The 16679-nt window shown below is 36.8% G+C and overlaps 1 pseudogene; it reads left to right on the plus strand.

Moving 5' to 3' along the window:
* The first annotated feature begins 7275 nt into the window (after positions 1–7275).
* On the plus strand, positions 7276–8192 carry LOC137724904 (non-functional pseudokinase ZED1-like; annotated as a pseudogene).
* The last annotated feature ends 8487 nt before the right edge of the window (positions 8193–16679 follow it).

Raw genomic sequence — 16679 nt, forward strand, 5'->3', positions numbered from 1 at the left:
TATCATTCCTCACAAAGATACGACATGAATCTCTTTTCACAGTGGATTCAGGGGAATATATGTGGACTAATCCAACCAAAATGCGGACCATATAAATACTTATGGTTTTGGTTGATGAATTGACAAACTGGTCACATGTTTGTCCACACATATTGCTACTAAACCTCTGGCCGATTATGGGTTCACCACCTACTTATCCCTTAAGGTCCAGGAGACTGGATAATGCCGGAGAGTTTATATCGAAGGTTTCCTTAAAGTATTGCATTTCGTTTTGGGTTTCTAATTGAACATCGAATTCCCATGTTCACCCCAAATAGCCTCGCCTAGTTATCATAAAGCGCAATTTAAATGATCGCCCGAATTTTGGTGAACATACCAAGTTTTCGGTTTCTACCTAGGGCTATGCAATCCTTGTATGTAGTTATGTTGGTCTGCCTTGAGGCTTATTGCCACCTAACCTATATGACGTTACGGTTGGTTACTGGGTACGAACCTGACGATTTTCGTGTTTACGCATTTAGGTGTGCCTTCCATGTGCCAAGTTGCGTCGCCGCAACGTACCACCATGGGTCCTCAAAGAAGGATGTGTATCTTTTGTCGATCATGATTCTCCTTCACATTAGCTCTCTTAAGCCCTTGCATGCGATCTCTTTACTGCTCATTTGCGAGTTGTCACTTCAATGAGACAGTTTTCCTGCCGTTAGGGAGAGATAAGAACGTCAACGTTCCAGTAGAATGGCGCGAATTTTCATAAACATTGCCCACTATGTCTCATCTTGATCCCCATATTGCACAAATATGATAAGCAAGTGTGATGAATTCTAGTTTTCAGAACGTTGCTCCAGACGTATTCCTTTGATCTAGCTAAAGTGACGAGATCATATACTAGTTGCAAACATGCTTGCAAGGATAGACGTACTTAACGGATGTCGAGTCAACATCCCTGGACAGTTTGGACGCCCATATTGGATGGTCCGGTACATCGACGGATAGCTAATCAATCTGTCTTGGCCTGGAGTACGACAGATTACTCGGTTTGTAGGATTCACTTCCCTAGAAGAGGAAGGCACGGTACAAAATGAATCTAAATTCAATCACTGTCTCAAATCATTTCCATCTCATGAGATTAATTCGGATTTCTCCCGAGATTTAAAGTTCTTGGTCCAGTATACTAGTTTGGATGAGCTAAATTGAATTGAAATGAGATTATCATCGATGATGTTTTCACTTATATGGTAGCTACTGACATAAATGAAAAGCGACGATATCGAATCGTGTTCCGTTGATTAAGTGATAACGTAGAACTGATTAGACAACTAAAGTTACAATCCAGGTCAAATTCCTTACCAAAATGTGTATTGGACCTGTCGTTCCTACACAGCCTAAGGTAACCCTGTTGTGTTACAAGTGGGAAATAAAGCGTTATGAGATGAATGAAATAGTACGATATGATACACGCTTTACGATGCAAGGTTTCTCTCAAACGTCCTTTGATTAATAGCATCATTATGAAATATGGTTAGTGCTTTCTCCATGGGGATATAGATACGGAGATTTACATGTAAGTTCCTGAAGAATTATATGGACTGGTTCAAATAGTTCCAAAACCATGTAACACCCTCGTAACTCGTTTTGAGGCGTTCACTTATGGATTGAAAAATCCGACGGATGTGGTATACCCGTCTACGTTATTATTTGATCAGTTAGGGATGAATTATGCCCTTGCATGTTAAACTATGAAGTCTTATTCCAAATTGCTAGAGTTACAGTTTATGTTGTTAACACGAATCTTACTAAGACTTCGGAAGAGCTTGAGAAAACTGCCTCGCACCTAAAGATGGAATTTGAGATGAAAGATCTTGGGAAAACTCGTCTATCTTTGACCTGAAGTTCAAGCATTGTTCTGATGGTATTTTGGTCTACCAGTTGAACTACACCCCAAATGTGTTACCTTTGAGTATACTTTTAAGCATCCATACGTTATAGACCCTGAAAAGGTTATGGAATCTGAAATTCCATATCTAAAGTTCAACTTTGCGCTTCGTTGTACTTAGCTTATTGTATTTAGACATGATATCTCATTCGCTGTTGATCTATTGGTAAAGATCTAACAACACGCTTACACGCATCCATTGAATTGGTATTAAAGACGTACCCTGAAGGTACCACAAAGGCAAATCCTAATGCATCTTGAGCAGATCCAACCCCCCTGATCCTCGAAATGATGCTTGCCTTATTTGTTATGCTGATGCTGGTTACTTATCAAACCCGCACAAGGCAAAATCCCCAAATGGTTATGTCTTTACCATTAGGGATATTGCAATATCTTGGAGGTCCACGATATGACCTTAGTTGCGAAATCTTCGAATCGTTCCAAGACTTACCTCACTTCACTACGCCACAAGTGAGACATGGTTAGGAGTTCTTGTTGAGAATTTTGAAGTACTTGCTGTGTTTTCATCCATTGTTGAGTCCCAACGACGATCCATGAAGATTACGCCACATGTATTAACCCAACCAAGCCATGATACATCAACGAAGTCAACACCAAGACATATTGCGCCTACATCTACTTCAACAAAACATCAGGAGATTGAAGTCATGCAATCCGTTCCCAAGATAACTTGGTCGATCGCTTCACCAAGTCATTGCCTAAGTCTACATTTCAAAAGCTCCTCCAAGGAATCGGTAGGCGTAAATTATCTGAGTTGAATCGCTTGTAGTTCTTTTATTTAGAAGTTATGTCTAACTCAGGGGGAGTATCTTGAAGCATACTCACATGATCTTAATGTGCTTTTTTTCCCTACGATTAAGAGCATTTTCCCACTGGATTTTTGCTACTTAACTAGGTTTTAATGAGGCAACCATCCCAGGATAATTATACTCCGTTGAGTTCACTACCTTCGTCCAGTTTGATGAGCGTTTTAGACATTATGCATATCTTTTTTACTTTTCTCCTTAGTCTATAGGTTTTCCCCATTCCTTGGGTATTATCACAGCAAGGTTTTTGTGAGTTTTTACAAATGTATACCTCAAAGTAAATTTGAGACTCGCGATCATCCGTTGTGCCAATCACCTCATCAACTATTTTACCTTATCTGCTGAAGAATCTGATGCGATGGTTTGTTGAGTATTTACATGCTCAAGGGGTGTTGCAGTCATATTTAGAATAGGAATGTGATTGTGTAAATCCTAGTAGATATGAGAATGTATCTTACATTCCTATTAGGAGTAGATTACCTATTAAGAGTTGTAATCCTAAAAGGAAATGTTTTTACCTATCGTACTACTATAAATAAAGGCATAATGGGTGGAATAGAACACACCCACAATTACACATCTCCCTCTTCTCTCTACTATTGCCGCACCTTTCTCTCTCTCTATGGCCTCTATAATTGTTTAATAAATTATGCCTACAACAGATTTTAGAATTTAATATAATAAAAACGAATTTTAAAACAAAACAAATAAAGAAATTAACTAGTGAACAATTTAAAGAAAGTCAATTTATAAAGCCTAGGGTTCTGCCGTCCCCTTAACAATCCTATGCAATTTTACCAATTCCTTATGAATTTCTACATACATGCTTTGAAGGTTAGGTTTTCCTAATACATATTTTCCTTATGATGTTCAAGCGAAAACGTATATCTAACATGCAACCCGTCTGTGATGTTCAGATCAAATATAAACATGCAAGACTCATTAAATTTTGTGAAAACCTTTTGAAAAACCATGCAACCCTTAAGAGCGTGATGTTCGCCTATTACTAATCGCAAGAAGCCCTCTTCAATTTCAGGGTGATGTTCCAACATAAATTGCATCAAATTGCTTGTCTAAAAGCCCTAATGGTCATTAAGACAATTAGATAGTTTAATCACCGTGATTAATAATTTAAAGCAAGCATGCATCCATTCATAAGCAAATTAATAAAATCACATATTCATGTTAAGGCTCAAGGCTTCGCCCTAGCAAAAGAACTAGTTACAAACAATCATAATAAAATATTATTAAGAAAAAGGATAGAAAACACATAGAAAATAAACTTGAATTGTCAAAGGCATCTGCGTTTCCTCTTCTCCTTCCCTTCTAACCCTAATGGCTAAAAAGTCTTATTTATACTACTACAAAATAAAACCCTAAAAAGTCTTAGAATAAAACTAGGAAACATAATAAAATAATAAAACAGAAAATAAAAGGTTTCCTATTTAAACTGAAATTTGGACTTCTCAGGAAATCAGACTTTTGACCAACCAAATAAACTCCGATTTGGTCCCAAAAGGTCTCTTTTGAAAGCTGGAGACGTCCCCTACAAATCTTCAGAATGAATCTTCTCAAATATGCCATCTTGACCTCCAAAATACCCAAAACGTCCAAAAGCATCAACTTGGAAAAGCTACGCACTGGGCCTTTATTTCATTGCCACAGTTAAATGGCTTGGTAGAAAATCTGAAACTTTGATACAAGCATCTTAAAAGTTTCATGAACATCCTCCAATTAGAATCAATCCAAACTTCATCCATTCGATTACTTTTTGCTTCAGAGGAAGTCACATGTCTTATGTTGAAAATATATAACGAAGTATCAAAATTCTACCAAAATAACCAATAAACTATAACTAAGAATAGGGTAAAATATATGGCATAATATGGACTATAAGTAAACATCAAGACGTCCCAATTTTAAGAATTTAGCATACTAATCGAAGTTCCCCAGCTAGCATATAATAGTATTTAGCAAAAATACAATCCAAGTCTATTGCAACTATCATTACAAAAAAACAAAAAAATTCCGAAAAAAACCTTCAATTCGATGCATTATTGGGAAATCGCATAACTCTAATTCTCAATCAACTAATACAAATATTGGAGGGAATTGTTATTAGCACTCCAAAAATCTCATTCTACACTCCAAACTTTCTATATTAGGAAAGAAAAATACACTTGTGAGGAGTGTAGAATGAGATTTTTGGAGTGCCAATAATACTCCCCATATTGGATAGAGGATTAATGAAGCCACCAGAGGATTAATGAAGCCACCAGATGCATTTTATTGCACATGATCATGCTTAGCAAACATATGATCATTAATGACATGACAAAAGAATACATTACGAAACTGTAAAAAACAGAAAATTTATACTTTAACACAAATATACGCATTCAATGGAAATCAAGAACAGATACATGATACTCGAAATAGAGGAATTACTTACCATAATAAAAACTAAAAGTGACACAAATTGATGAACAATTGAGTTAGTACTACATATCAAGTGATGGATTAAGCTCGAAAATATGCAATAAGCAATACTTGCTATTTGTATTAGTTGTAAATTTGAGGCCTTTCACTTTAGATCGTCGCCCCAACGTAGCAGCAAGGAAGTTGTATGCAAAGATGACAGCTACTTTAGAACACCCATTTCAGAAAAGATTCAATTAGAGGCCATGGAGATTCAACGGAACAGAGGGAAAAAGATAATCCCAAACAAAATTCTAGAGAGAGAAGAGTTGCCCTGAAATCAAAGCCAGTTGAAGAATTTTCTTCGAATCGGGAAAACCGAGACTGGATTCACGTTGTGCTTCCTGGAAAAACTGTCGAGAGAGAATTGGGGGTGGGTTGGAAGAACGTATTGGAAGCAAAAGGAAGAGCCCAGTTTCACTTTAACTAAGAATCCCAATTCAATCCTTAATCAGAACACATAACATAGGCTAATAAAATATCTCACCAAAGCACAAAACACAAAACAATCGAACGGAAATTAGTGGAGAAAAAGTGAAAAGTAAAGGGAATAAGCTAGAAGACACAATGATGGTCGACAGGTGGGGCGGAAGGGCATAACTTCATTTTCACTGTAGAAAAGCTGAAATAAAGCACATCTAGAGAAAAATTTGGAGAGCATTTTGTCATTTTATTGTTATAGAACAGTAACACTTGAGTTTGAGTTTTAATTAGTATTGTTCACCCTAAAAACTACCAAGCCTACGTGGCATGTAGACCGAGCAATTAATAAGCTAACTACGTTATTCGGTTGTATGCTGGGCATGCCAACTCGTCGGCTGAGCTCGACCAAGGAGTAAAATGTGTTAATATCGCGTCGGGCGTGTTGATAACTTCTTGATCTTGCGACTGCGGCCGAGGAAGGAACACGTCTTGGCCTTCAGGTTCTAGAGCCTGAAGGCAAGGCTGCTAGTTCTACGAAGTACAATATCAAATTCGGCTTTCAATGTGCGGAATGTAGTAACCTATAACACCTTACTTTGCCAAGAAGGCTGAGATGACCTCTGCCAATAAGGATTCGAAAATCCTTCTAGACCAAGACTTAGATAAATAACCAATCAGCCTCGATGCAGTGATGTCTATCCAAACTGAAAGTGCTCCGCAGTCGACTGATTCTACGGCAACAGTGCTATTTATCCAAACTAAAGATGTTCGCCAATTGCCTTCACAGTGTTGTTTATCAGTGTTGTTTATCCAAACTGAAGATGTGTTGGCGGAAAAAAAATCTCAAGGTTGTTGAGAGGTTTCGCATAGAGCGAGAGTTTGCGCAGGGCAGTTTTGTGTGTTGAGTTGGAGGAGTTTTAGAATGATGTCTGCAACATTGTATTTATAAGAATGAACTGTCTCACCCTCAAGTTGTAGCCGCATCACACGATTCTTGGAATATTACTCCAGGTAGAATAATCATCACTTAATCTTGATGATTATCCTATACGCGCAATTGCATTAGGATAATTGTCCCTCATCACTCATCGGCCAACTGGAAGTCATCACATGCATCATGATAGAATTCTATATTGCATAGAACCATAGATAGTCATTAGCATCACCTCCACACGTTAGCCAAAGATAGAATCCTAATAGAACTCTTTATTTGCTGCATGCAAAATTAAAACCGCCGCCTCATCCTCCAATGCTAGTGATAATCGACATGCATAGCAAGCCTGTAGGTCTTTGGCTAAACCCAAAAGCCATTCTGACCACGTCACCATTTCAATTTCATCTTTATCCCATGCATAGATTAAGTGCATGAAATTAATCCAGTAGTAGATGCACTGCCGTATGCCGAGTATCTCCAATTAATTTGAATTGTAGGTTAGAGATATCATTTGCATCACGTTTATCTGGAACAAGAGAAAAACCAAGATAATTCACTATTAAAAAATAATCATTATGATTAAAAATCATAATATTATCTCTTAACAATAAAATTATCTTAATTTCTTTATATAACGGTGTGAAGTTATGGTCATTTAACGGCCTTGATTGCATAGGCCAATGGTGTAAATTTGGGTCCAAACAAGTATATATAAATATAATTTACATTTCAACATTTTATTTTCGTTGTTGGGAATGGCAAGTAACAAAAATATATGTAATTTCATTAATACTTCTTGTGTTACAGACGTGTGTATATATATATTTGTGCCAGGTTCTCAAGGCTGCCATTTTTTTGGAAAAAGAAAAGAGAGTCATCGTACTACAAGAATCTAAAAAAGTTATTAGAGGATCTCTTTGCTTCTGGTGGTGGCGAATCTCATCCTATTCATTGTTACTTTGCTGATGACCTCATCAGGGCAACCAACAACTTCCATCCTTCTCTCATTGTAACTTCTAGTTCAAGCAACAAAATGTTCAGGGGATTTCTAGATGGCCGATCAATTATCGTTTCAAAGTACCACTTTGGGAACGGCCTAAATGAGGATAGGGGCAGGTCTTGCGTTATCCGTAACACTATCATTTCATTACAGATGAGCCATCATAAGAATGTTTTGAAACTCTTGGGCTGCTACTTAGAGTTCCCTATACCAGTGCTAGTGCATGAATACGGAGCAAAAGGAGTTTTCAACCCTGATGGAAGTCTAAGAGGGGCTAATGAAGGTCAAATCATGCTACTTGGAACATTAGATTGCGTATCGCAAAACAGGTTGCTAGTGTAGTTTCATATCTCCATACCGCCTTTGCCAGACCCATCATTCATAGGAATCTGAACCCCAGCTGCCTGTTCTTGGATAATGACTATGTTCCCAAACTTTACAACTTCTCGCTCTCTATAACCATTCCTATGGAATCGGATGTTGATGATGATGTGATTAGGATATTTGGCTACATTAACCCTGTCTACCTGTATTCTAATCGCATTACAAAAAAAGTTGATGTTTATAGCCTTGGTGTGCTTTTACTTGTATTCCTGATTGGACGAGAACTTTGGGGACTTTGGGGGTGGGATAAATTGAAATGATTTGATATGTTCGTGATTGTGATGGCCGAATTGGGGAAATTGTTGATCCGAAAATCTATGAGGAAGTGAGGGGGAATGAGCAAGTACAACATCAGTTGCTTAATTTCCTTAAATTGGCATTGTTATGCATTCGAGATGACATTGAAAGAAGGTTATACATGGTGGATGTGGCTAGAGAACTCATTTGAATTGAAGAATTTGTTTTGGCCAGCTAGCTTTAATCTACTAGATTTATTATCAAAAGTATTGGATACCTGTTTAACGGCAATTCTAATGTTTGTAATCTGATAGTCCTCATTCTGTAATTGAGGATTTGTAGCTGATGACAGAACTTTTGTATATCAATAAACTTCTCATACTGGAAATGTCTGCTTGTACATAAAACCTGCACTGGACTGGGTGGAGATACTTTGTGCAATCCGAATCACCAATTCTGAGCAGCCTATATTCTGCACAAGAGGAAAGAAAAAACAATGGCATCTAAAATCTTGTAAGTTCTGCTTTTCTAGTTTGTTTTAAATTTTAACAGTTGTACACCACAGAATACTTACTATCCTTTTCCCATCTTGTAATTATTTTGAAAATAAAATAAAACTCTTAATGACCTCTGCTTCTTCTTCAATGAAACGTACATTGTGTCGGTTCTTTGCATATCATGTCTGTGGTTTGTCACAGCCTTGACTAATTTTTCTGTATTTGATAATCAAAACGGAGGACAAAGAGAGCTCAGTCTTGCATAATGGAAGCATATAATTAGAGGATCTCATTGCTTCATGTGAGGGACATCTAGTCTATGTGCACTTACTTCGCTAATGAGCTCTCAAAGCAACTAACAAATTCCATCCTTCTTGCCTTATTAGTGAGAATTCATATTCCCATCCGTCCGGAGGTTTTCAAGATGATCGGTTAATTATCGTCAGGAAGTGCTTCAAAGGGTGATGGTCTAGCTAGGTCCCAATTAGGTACATGGCCATTCACGAAAATTATCATATCGATGCAGATGAGTACACATAAGAGCGCTTCGATAATATTAGGTTGCTACTTAAAGTTCCTAGTACCAGTTCCGGTGTATGAATATACAACAAAATGATTTCTCAACTGATGTAGGAGAACTCGTACAAACAAAAAGAAAATAAAATATTTCAAATTCAAGAAAATAAGAATTAAAGTTGGAAAAAATTAAATTCAATCTGTATTGCAGCAGACAAGGCAGTAAGAAATATTGTGGTGTCAGAATTGGACTTGCAATATATCGTTTTTGAAGAGAATCACTAGGAGAACAAGACTCATGGTATACCATGAGCCGTTAAGATTAAGGCAAAAAACGATGGTTTTTGCTGACATATCTGTTAAAAGTACAACACCAGCCCAAAGATAATGGATTTAGCCCATTCACAAAGAAAGATCCATGCACATGCTAGAGAATTCTAGCAAGTTCAAGTTGGTGGAAGAGTCTAGAAGAATGGTAAGGATTCCACCAACATACAAGATTAGTGTAGATAATTCTAACTTAGGAAGTTAGTGGAATTATATAGATATCTCTAGCATGATGTTTCCATACTTCTCCAAGGTTCCATCCATGCCTATAAAAGGAGAAGGCATCCACACCATTTGTAACCAATCAACCAATCAAGAAGGAAGTAGCCAAGAAGAGAGCTAAGTAAGAGAGTGAGAAGCCTTGTAAGTGAGTAGTATTGTGAAGAGTGAGTGGTCTAGAGTGTGTCTCTAGAAAGAGTGAGCATCATAGCTTCTAAATAGTGTCCTTGAGAGCGTGTTGTAATATTTTGTGTGTGTAATACAAGTAATTTGTTTACTTGTTTTGTCTCTCCAACACTTGTGTTAGAGTTGTGTACTCTAGTTTTTCCTCAACAATATCTCCATATTGCCTTTCCTAAGCCCGTAGTCAGTTGAGATTTCTTGATGTTGCAACTTTCTTTATTGCCATGGAGAACTAAATTTTGCATTGCAAAGCAACTTGTAAATGCATTGACATATCTCCATACCGCCTTTCCTAAGCCCATAATTTGTTGAGATCTAACACATTTTCTTGGACCATGACTTAGTTCGTAAAACTTAGCAACTTCTCTATCTGCAACAGTTCCTTCTATGCAATGAATCACAATGTCAATTTTAAAGCCCTTTCTTTTTACATTTGAACCATGTGTACGACTAAGATTTCACTGGTTTCCCCTGCAGTTTAATATTGCCAGTAAAACTTTGTAAATGTTCCCCATCTTGGAATTCTCTTGAATGGTCAATGAAACTACCAATGACCTCTACTTGTTCAATGGAAAGTACGTTGTGCGGTTCTGTGGATATGTTAGAGAATATTTGTCAATTGGGAGTTGGAATGGAAGGTAATTGTAAGGATGTATTTATGTATATGATTCTGTCACGACCTTCTACTTTCCAATCTCCTTTCTTTTGTCCTTCTTTGTAATTGACAAATTAATTGTCTTTTTCTTTGTCTCTGATAATGAAAAGACAAAGATGGTAGTTTCATGTAAATTTCTTTGGCCGACTGTCAGCATGTTGCTCTTAACAGAGCTAATCATTCAATGCCACCATTAACCTTGCAAAGCATAGCAACAAACTTCAAAACTGTACTCATTGGAGAAAAAGAAACAGATGGATTCGTTGGAGAAATTGGTCTACAATGGAGTCGTTGGAGAAATTGATCGATTACTATTTACTTGGTGCTACACAAGGAAATCGATTACTGTTGAGATAAAACAATGCCATCAAACTATTGCAGTTGTATGTTATTTTCATTCTCATATGTAGCTTTAAATTTAAATCTCAAATCGGATTTTAATTCATTAGCCATTTTTGTTCCAGGTTCTCAAAGCTGTTGTGCTTGAGAAAGCAGGAAAGAGATCGTGAGCCATCATACTACAAGAATTTAAGCAAATTACTAAAGGATCTTGTTGCTTCTGATGATGGACAAGCTCATCCTATTCATTGTTACTCGGCTGATGACCGCATCAGGGGCAACCTATAACTTCCGTCCTTCTCGCATTATAAAAGTGGATTCATGAATGTCAATTTTTATGACCATGGCATACTAGATAGTGTGAGGATGTAAAGGTAAAAAAGTCTTACATCGGTGAAAAAAAAAATCGTGCAAAGGCTTAAAAGGTTGGCCTACTCCCTGATAAATACAGAGAGCATTGCCTTCATCTTCTTTCCTTGTTCATCTTTCTGCCATTGTTTCTTTCTTCAGTCTTTCATAGATTCATAGGTTAACATGGTATTTCAATGTAATTAATATGGTATCAGAGCCACCAGGCTCATGCCATGGATTCTGGTGGTTCCATTTCCCATTATTTTACATATGTTTCTAGCTTAGTTTCTTTTCAAATTTTCATTAAATATTAGGATAAGTTTCTGAGTGCTTCCGCAATCATTCTTTGACCTCTGGGTTGATTTGTTTCTAGGTTGATTGTTCTGGTTTAGAGATTTCTCCACCTACGCCTTCACCATCTCCAGGAACTGAAGCTCTCCGCCACCGTCTATCTTCTGGGTACTCATTCGACGCGATGTAGAGGAGGCAAATCAGAAAAATTTCATCATGATTTTGTATTGTTTGTTGGAAATCAGGAAATTGATTCGACTTTGTTAGTGGGTTTTTCTGGGTTTTTGAAATTTGCTGCGAATGAGCATTGAAATTGATGGGTTTTGCCCAAGACATAGTGTGGTCTTACGAATCACATCTGGTCACTATGTACCAATCGTCTTATTAAATGATTTTCCATGAAGGGTAGCATATGTTTGGAGATCTTCCCTTATTGAGCCCCTAGGCACATTTGGTTGATTGGGTCTGAAACCTTGAGTTGTCTTCTTCTTAATTCTTTACTCAGAATTATACCCTTGCTAAGGGACCTGCTCGAGCTTATGTCTTCTTCTGAAACCTTGTGAATTCTTAATTCAGAGGCGTCTTTGATATGGTATAACTTCTCTGTGTTGCTGCCATCCATGGCCTTATTTTTCCCCAAATTGGAGTTCTTATTTGTGATATTTGGATTCAAGACTTGAATGGTTGCTGATCTCTGGTGTGTTTTCTGGGCTTTTTCGCTCAAGAACTGAAGATTCAGGTTTCGTATTTCTTTCTGCACTCCAACTGTTTGTTTGATTGTCTCAGTGGAAAATTTTGTATTAATTTGTTCGATTCTGGTAAAGTCTTCCACTGGTTTAGTTGTTGCTCGAAGATTGGGCGTTTGGAGATCTGAAAATGTGCTATTCGGAGATCTGTTGGTGTGAGTTTCGTGAATCAAGTGATTTTGTTTACTGATTTTGTATGATGCCTATTCTTTGAAGCTATGGTGTTTGTTTTGCCTTAATTTCATGATTTGATTGAAGTAAAGTTTTGGGGTGTGTTGGTTAGAATCTTGATGCGTTGATTTGGGGTTTGTCTTTGCTTGGAGTATCATTCTTTGGGATTTGAGAATATGTTGGGAGTTAAAGTTTGTGGGTTTAAAGAAGAAAGTGTCATTCTTTTTGTGAATCTTGAAGTGTTATTCTCCTGGGTTAATCTTGGTGTTAGCCTCTGTAAAGATTTAGGAAGATCTCAGGAGTGTCATTCTCCTTGGTTCATTTAGTTTCTTGGAGTGTCATTCTCTTTGGTTGATTTGGTGCCAGTCTCTGTAAAGATTTAGGAGGGGTAATTTGCATATACAGTGAGCGTGTTACTATGGCTTCTCAGTTCAAAGTCGAAAATCTGTCGGGTATGTTAACGATAAAGCTAGATTGTACTTGTGGCTTTCATCATGGCTTCACCAACGGCAAAAGTTGTAGTCTTGTGTGATGATAATGGGGTGAGTAGAGGTTTTGGTCAGCAGTTACAAAGGTGTCAGTAGGTGCTTTCTTGTTTATAGCAGGTTAATTCTTGAAGCTTGGCAGATATCTTGCTCTCATAGTTCCAGATCAATCTCAAATACCTGGCTAATACAAACTTCACTTGGATACTCCAAGTTTAGTTTGAGGGGGGAGTAATAACCATATGATTGAGTTAGTTAGAGGTTGTTAGTGAGGGTATTTGGGTCTTTTGCAATAGGCCAAATGACTATATAAAAAAGAAAGTTGTAGAGATCATTTTCTGTAGAGTTGTATTCGACTATTGTGATAAATACAGAGAGCATTTCCTTCATCTTCTTTCCTTGTTCATCTTTCTGCCATTGTTTCTTTCTTCAATCTTTCATAGATTCATAGGTTAACATGGTATTTCAATGTAGTTAACACTCCCCACATAGCCAATTGGTTTTATGGTGGAACTTTAACTTTCTTCATGGTATCAGAGCATGTTAGCTCATGTGTGAAGCTCAATGATCACATGTGACCTCACATCATCCAATTTGTGTTCTCCACGTATTTGGTCTGAAAATTCTCCACACGTGAAAGCGTGTGTGAGGATGTGAAGGTTAAAAAGTCTCACATCGGTAAAAGGATAAACCTCACAAAGGCTCCCAATAACTTTTGCTACTTCCACTAATTTTCCAGTTAAGGTTCCTATATCTCACGGTCTTATACTATACGGGTCCCTACCCTCATGTCCTAGCTTTTTTTACCTCACCTGTCCAATAAGGTCAAAATATGTCTTTTGTGTGTCCTAGGTAAAGTTGATATCAGCAGATACTTCCAAACAACTTTGAGTGGAATCATTCCAAAAGACGTTTTTACAGCACCCTTGCTCGTTTAACACTACACCTGGACACCGTTTAACCCCTGCACGTTGAACACTGCATCCAACTTTAAGCGGAGTCTGTTTGAATGGTTGCTTAATAAAAAAAAGTCATCTTTTATATATAGGGAAACTTATCTGCAGAAAGTAACTAGCTAATAACGTTATTTTCCTCCTCTTTCATTCTCTACAAAGTTATCTTGTCTATTTTTAAGTGTTTGATTGTGCAAAATGTTGACAAACATCATACTCAGTTTGGAATTCATTGTATCCACAAGACTTGTCTACACTATATGTCTCACATGGACGTCTCCACGTAATAGAAGACATTTCCCTCCTGATTGTGTCCACATCAAACCTAGGCTTGGCAAATGGGTCGTGTTTTTCGTGTTCGTGTCGTTTTTGTGTAGCACATGTTATCTTAATGGGTCATGTTTCACACCCATTATCTTAACGGGTTCTTAAGACCATCTCCAAAGGAGATGTCAAATCATAGGTGGAATTCCATGTAATCAAATTTGAATGTAGGAGTGAGCTACAATTGATATGTCAATTCTATGTGGATTGACATATGAGTTTTCATATGTCAAATTTGACATATGAGAAAAGGTGATGTCAATTTTTTTTAATTATTTTATTATGTGGGTTCTATTAATGCACCAATTATAGATCTTGAAAAATGTATTTTAATTGATTTCTTTTTTAAGTGGGTCCTACAAATATCATTTATAACAAAGAAACATATCGTTTGGAAAAAGAGAAAATCTGACATTGCCACATCAACCATCAAATTAACATTTGACATTTATCTTTTGACATCACCTTTGGAGATGCTCTAACGGATAAAATGACCCGGTCCATTATGAGAGTATTTATCAATAATAGCAAAAATTTAACACCTAATTTTATAAATGCCATTTTTTATAACATCTTTCAAATATTGTTGCAAAATCACTTAAATAGACCTAAATACCCTCAAAATTAAAACCAAATAACAAAACCTATTAGATCAAAATTTAGGAAAAATGAGAGGCCACTACATTTTGTGGTGTCATAAATTTCCCAGTCAGTACCAATGAAATCATGGATCTTAAATAACTGAAATCTTGAAGGTGACTGACAATTTCAATCAAGCCAACATCATTGTGTGGAGGTTTTTGGTTTGGTTTACAGAGCAACTTTGGTGAATGGGTCCGAGCAGGTTGTTAAGAAACCATCAGAAGACTTGGGTCTGGTGGAAAGGGAATTCAAAGCAAAAGTTGAGGCACTATCCACTGCCCAACACGAGAATCTGGTTTCCCTGCAAGGTTATTGTTTGCCTGATGGCGTTCGCCTGTTAATGTATTCGTATATGGAGAATGGAAGTCTGGATTACTGGTTACATGAGAAGTAGATGGTCCTTCCTAATTAGATTGGCCAATTCGACTGGATATTTTGTGAGGAGCAGGCTGTGTGTTGACAAAGACTAGATGGGTTTATTTTGCACCAAAAATGTAGGGACATTCCAGCAACACCAAGATAAAAAGGGTAAATTTTTGTTTTACCTTTAACACTTGTTAAGAAAGTTTTGGTTTGTATACTTGCACTTAACTATTTTTGAGTTTATTTTGTGTAAACATCTGAGGCTCGGCATTGCCAACTCTTTTATTACAGAAAACATGAATTTTTGCATGAAAGCAATCTTTCAATCTATAGCTTTTGCCCCTTCTCTGAACTGAAATCACGCAAAAGAATTTGCTCATGATATTCGTACATCAGATTGATCGCAATTGATTTTATAAAGTCATATGAAATTCAAATGCTAACGAGAATTCCAAATCCAAAGATGTAGAGGAGTTCTATTCACATGAGTCACGTGAGTTTAATTTGAAAGTTTTTATAGAAAAGTGATATTTATGAAATTAAGTATTAAATTTTGACTATTAATGATAGTTCTCCCATTATGACCCGTTAAGATTTTTTTTTCTTAATTTTGTAAATTTGCATATAAAACATTGTCATATAAATATTACTTCAAAACACAAAAACACATTTGTCGTTAATAAAAAAAAAGCATCAATACATTACTACAAAATATCAAATGTGCAAGGATATGCAAAATGAAGGAGAGTTTATGGCTGAGAAAAACATTGGACGGCCGAGATTAAATCTCAACTGATCCAACGGTCACTAATTTTCTAAATTTAATTTATATATATTTATATATTTATATTTTAACTTTCAGTTCGGTTCAGGATTAAATCCTATTATTGTTAATTATAGAATTTTTTTTAGTGGTATACAATTATTAAATTAATATATTTTTCTATAGTGTAACGGATTACCCACGTGTATACCTGGACTGACCCGTTATCTTAATAGGTTTTTATTGGGTTATCCGATAAAAGGTCGATTGGTTATCGTGTTGACCCGAAAATCTATTACCTTCGTGTTGTTTCGTGTCGGATTAACGGTTCTTGTCAAAAAATTTCAGGCCTAATCAAACCTCTTGCTCAAGAAGGTCAAAGTGACTACAAAAGGGGTACTAGCTCCAGGAAAAGAAAGCTGCGGAACGAGGCCCAACAACCTTCTCCATTTCCTCCAAGCTTTCACAAAAATTTAGTCATCCCCATGTATATACTGTAAAATCCTCCGTACATGACTACATACAAAGTGAATGTAGCCCGGTTTTGAGTGAACCATTATAATCTTTTGTGTATGTGTATATGTTTGAATGGGTAGTACCAAGCTAGATCGCTCTCGGAATTTAACTCGCTCAAAGTC

This window comes from Pyrus communis, chromosome 2 (assembly GCF_963583255.1).
Source record: "Pyrus communis chromosome 2, drPyrComm1.1, whole genome shotgun sequence".
Lineage (NCBI taxonomy): Eukaryota > Viridiplantae > Streptophyta > Magnoliopsida > Rosales > Rosaceae > Pyrus > Pyrus communis.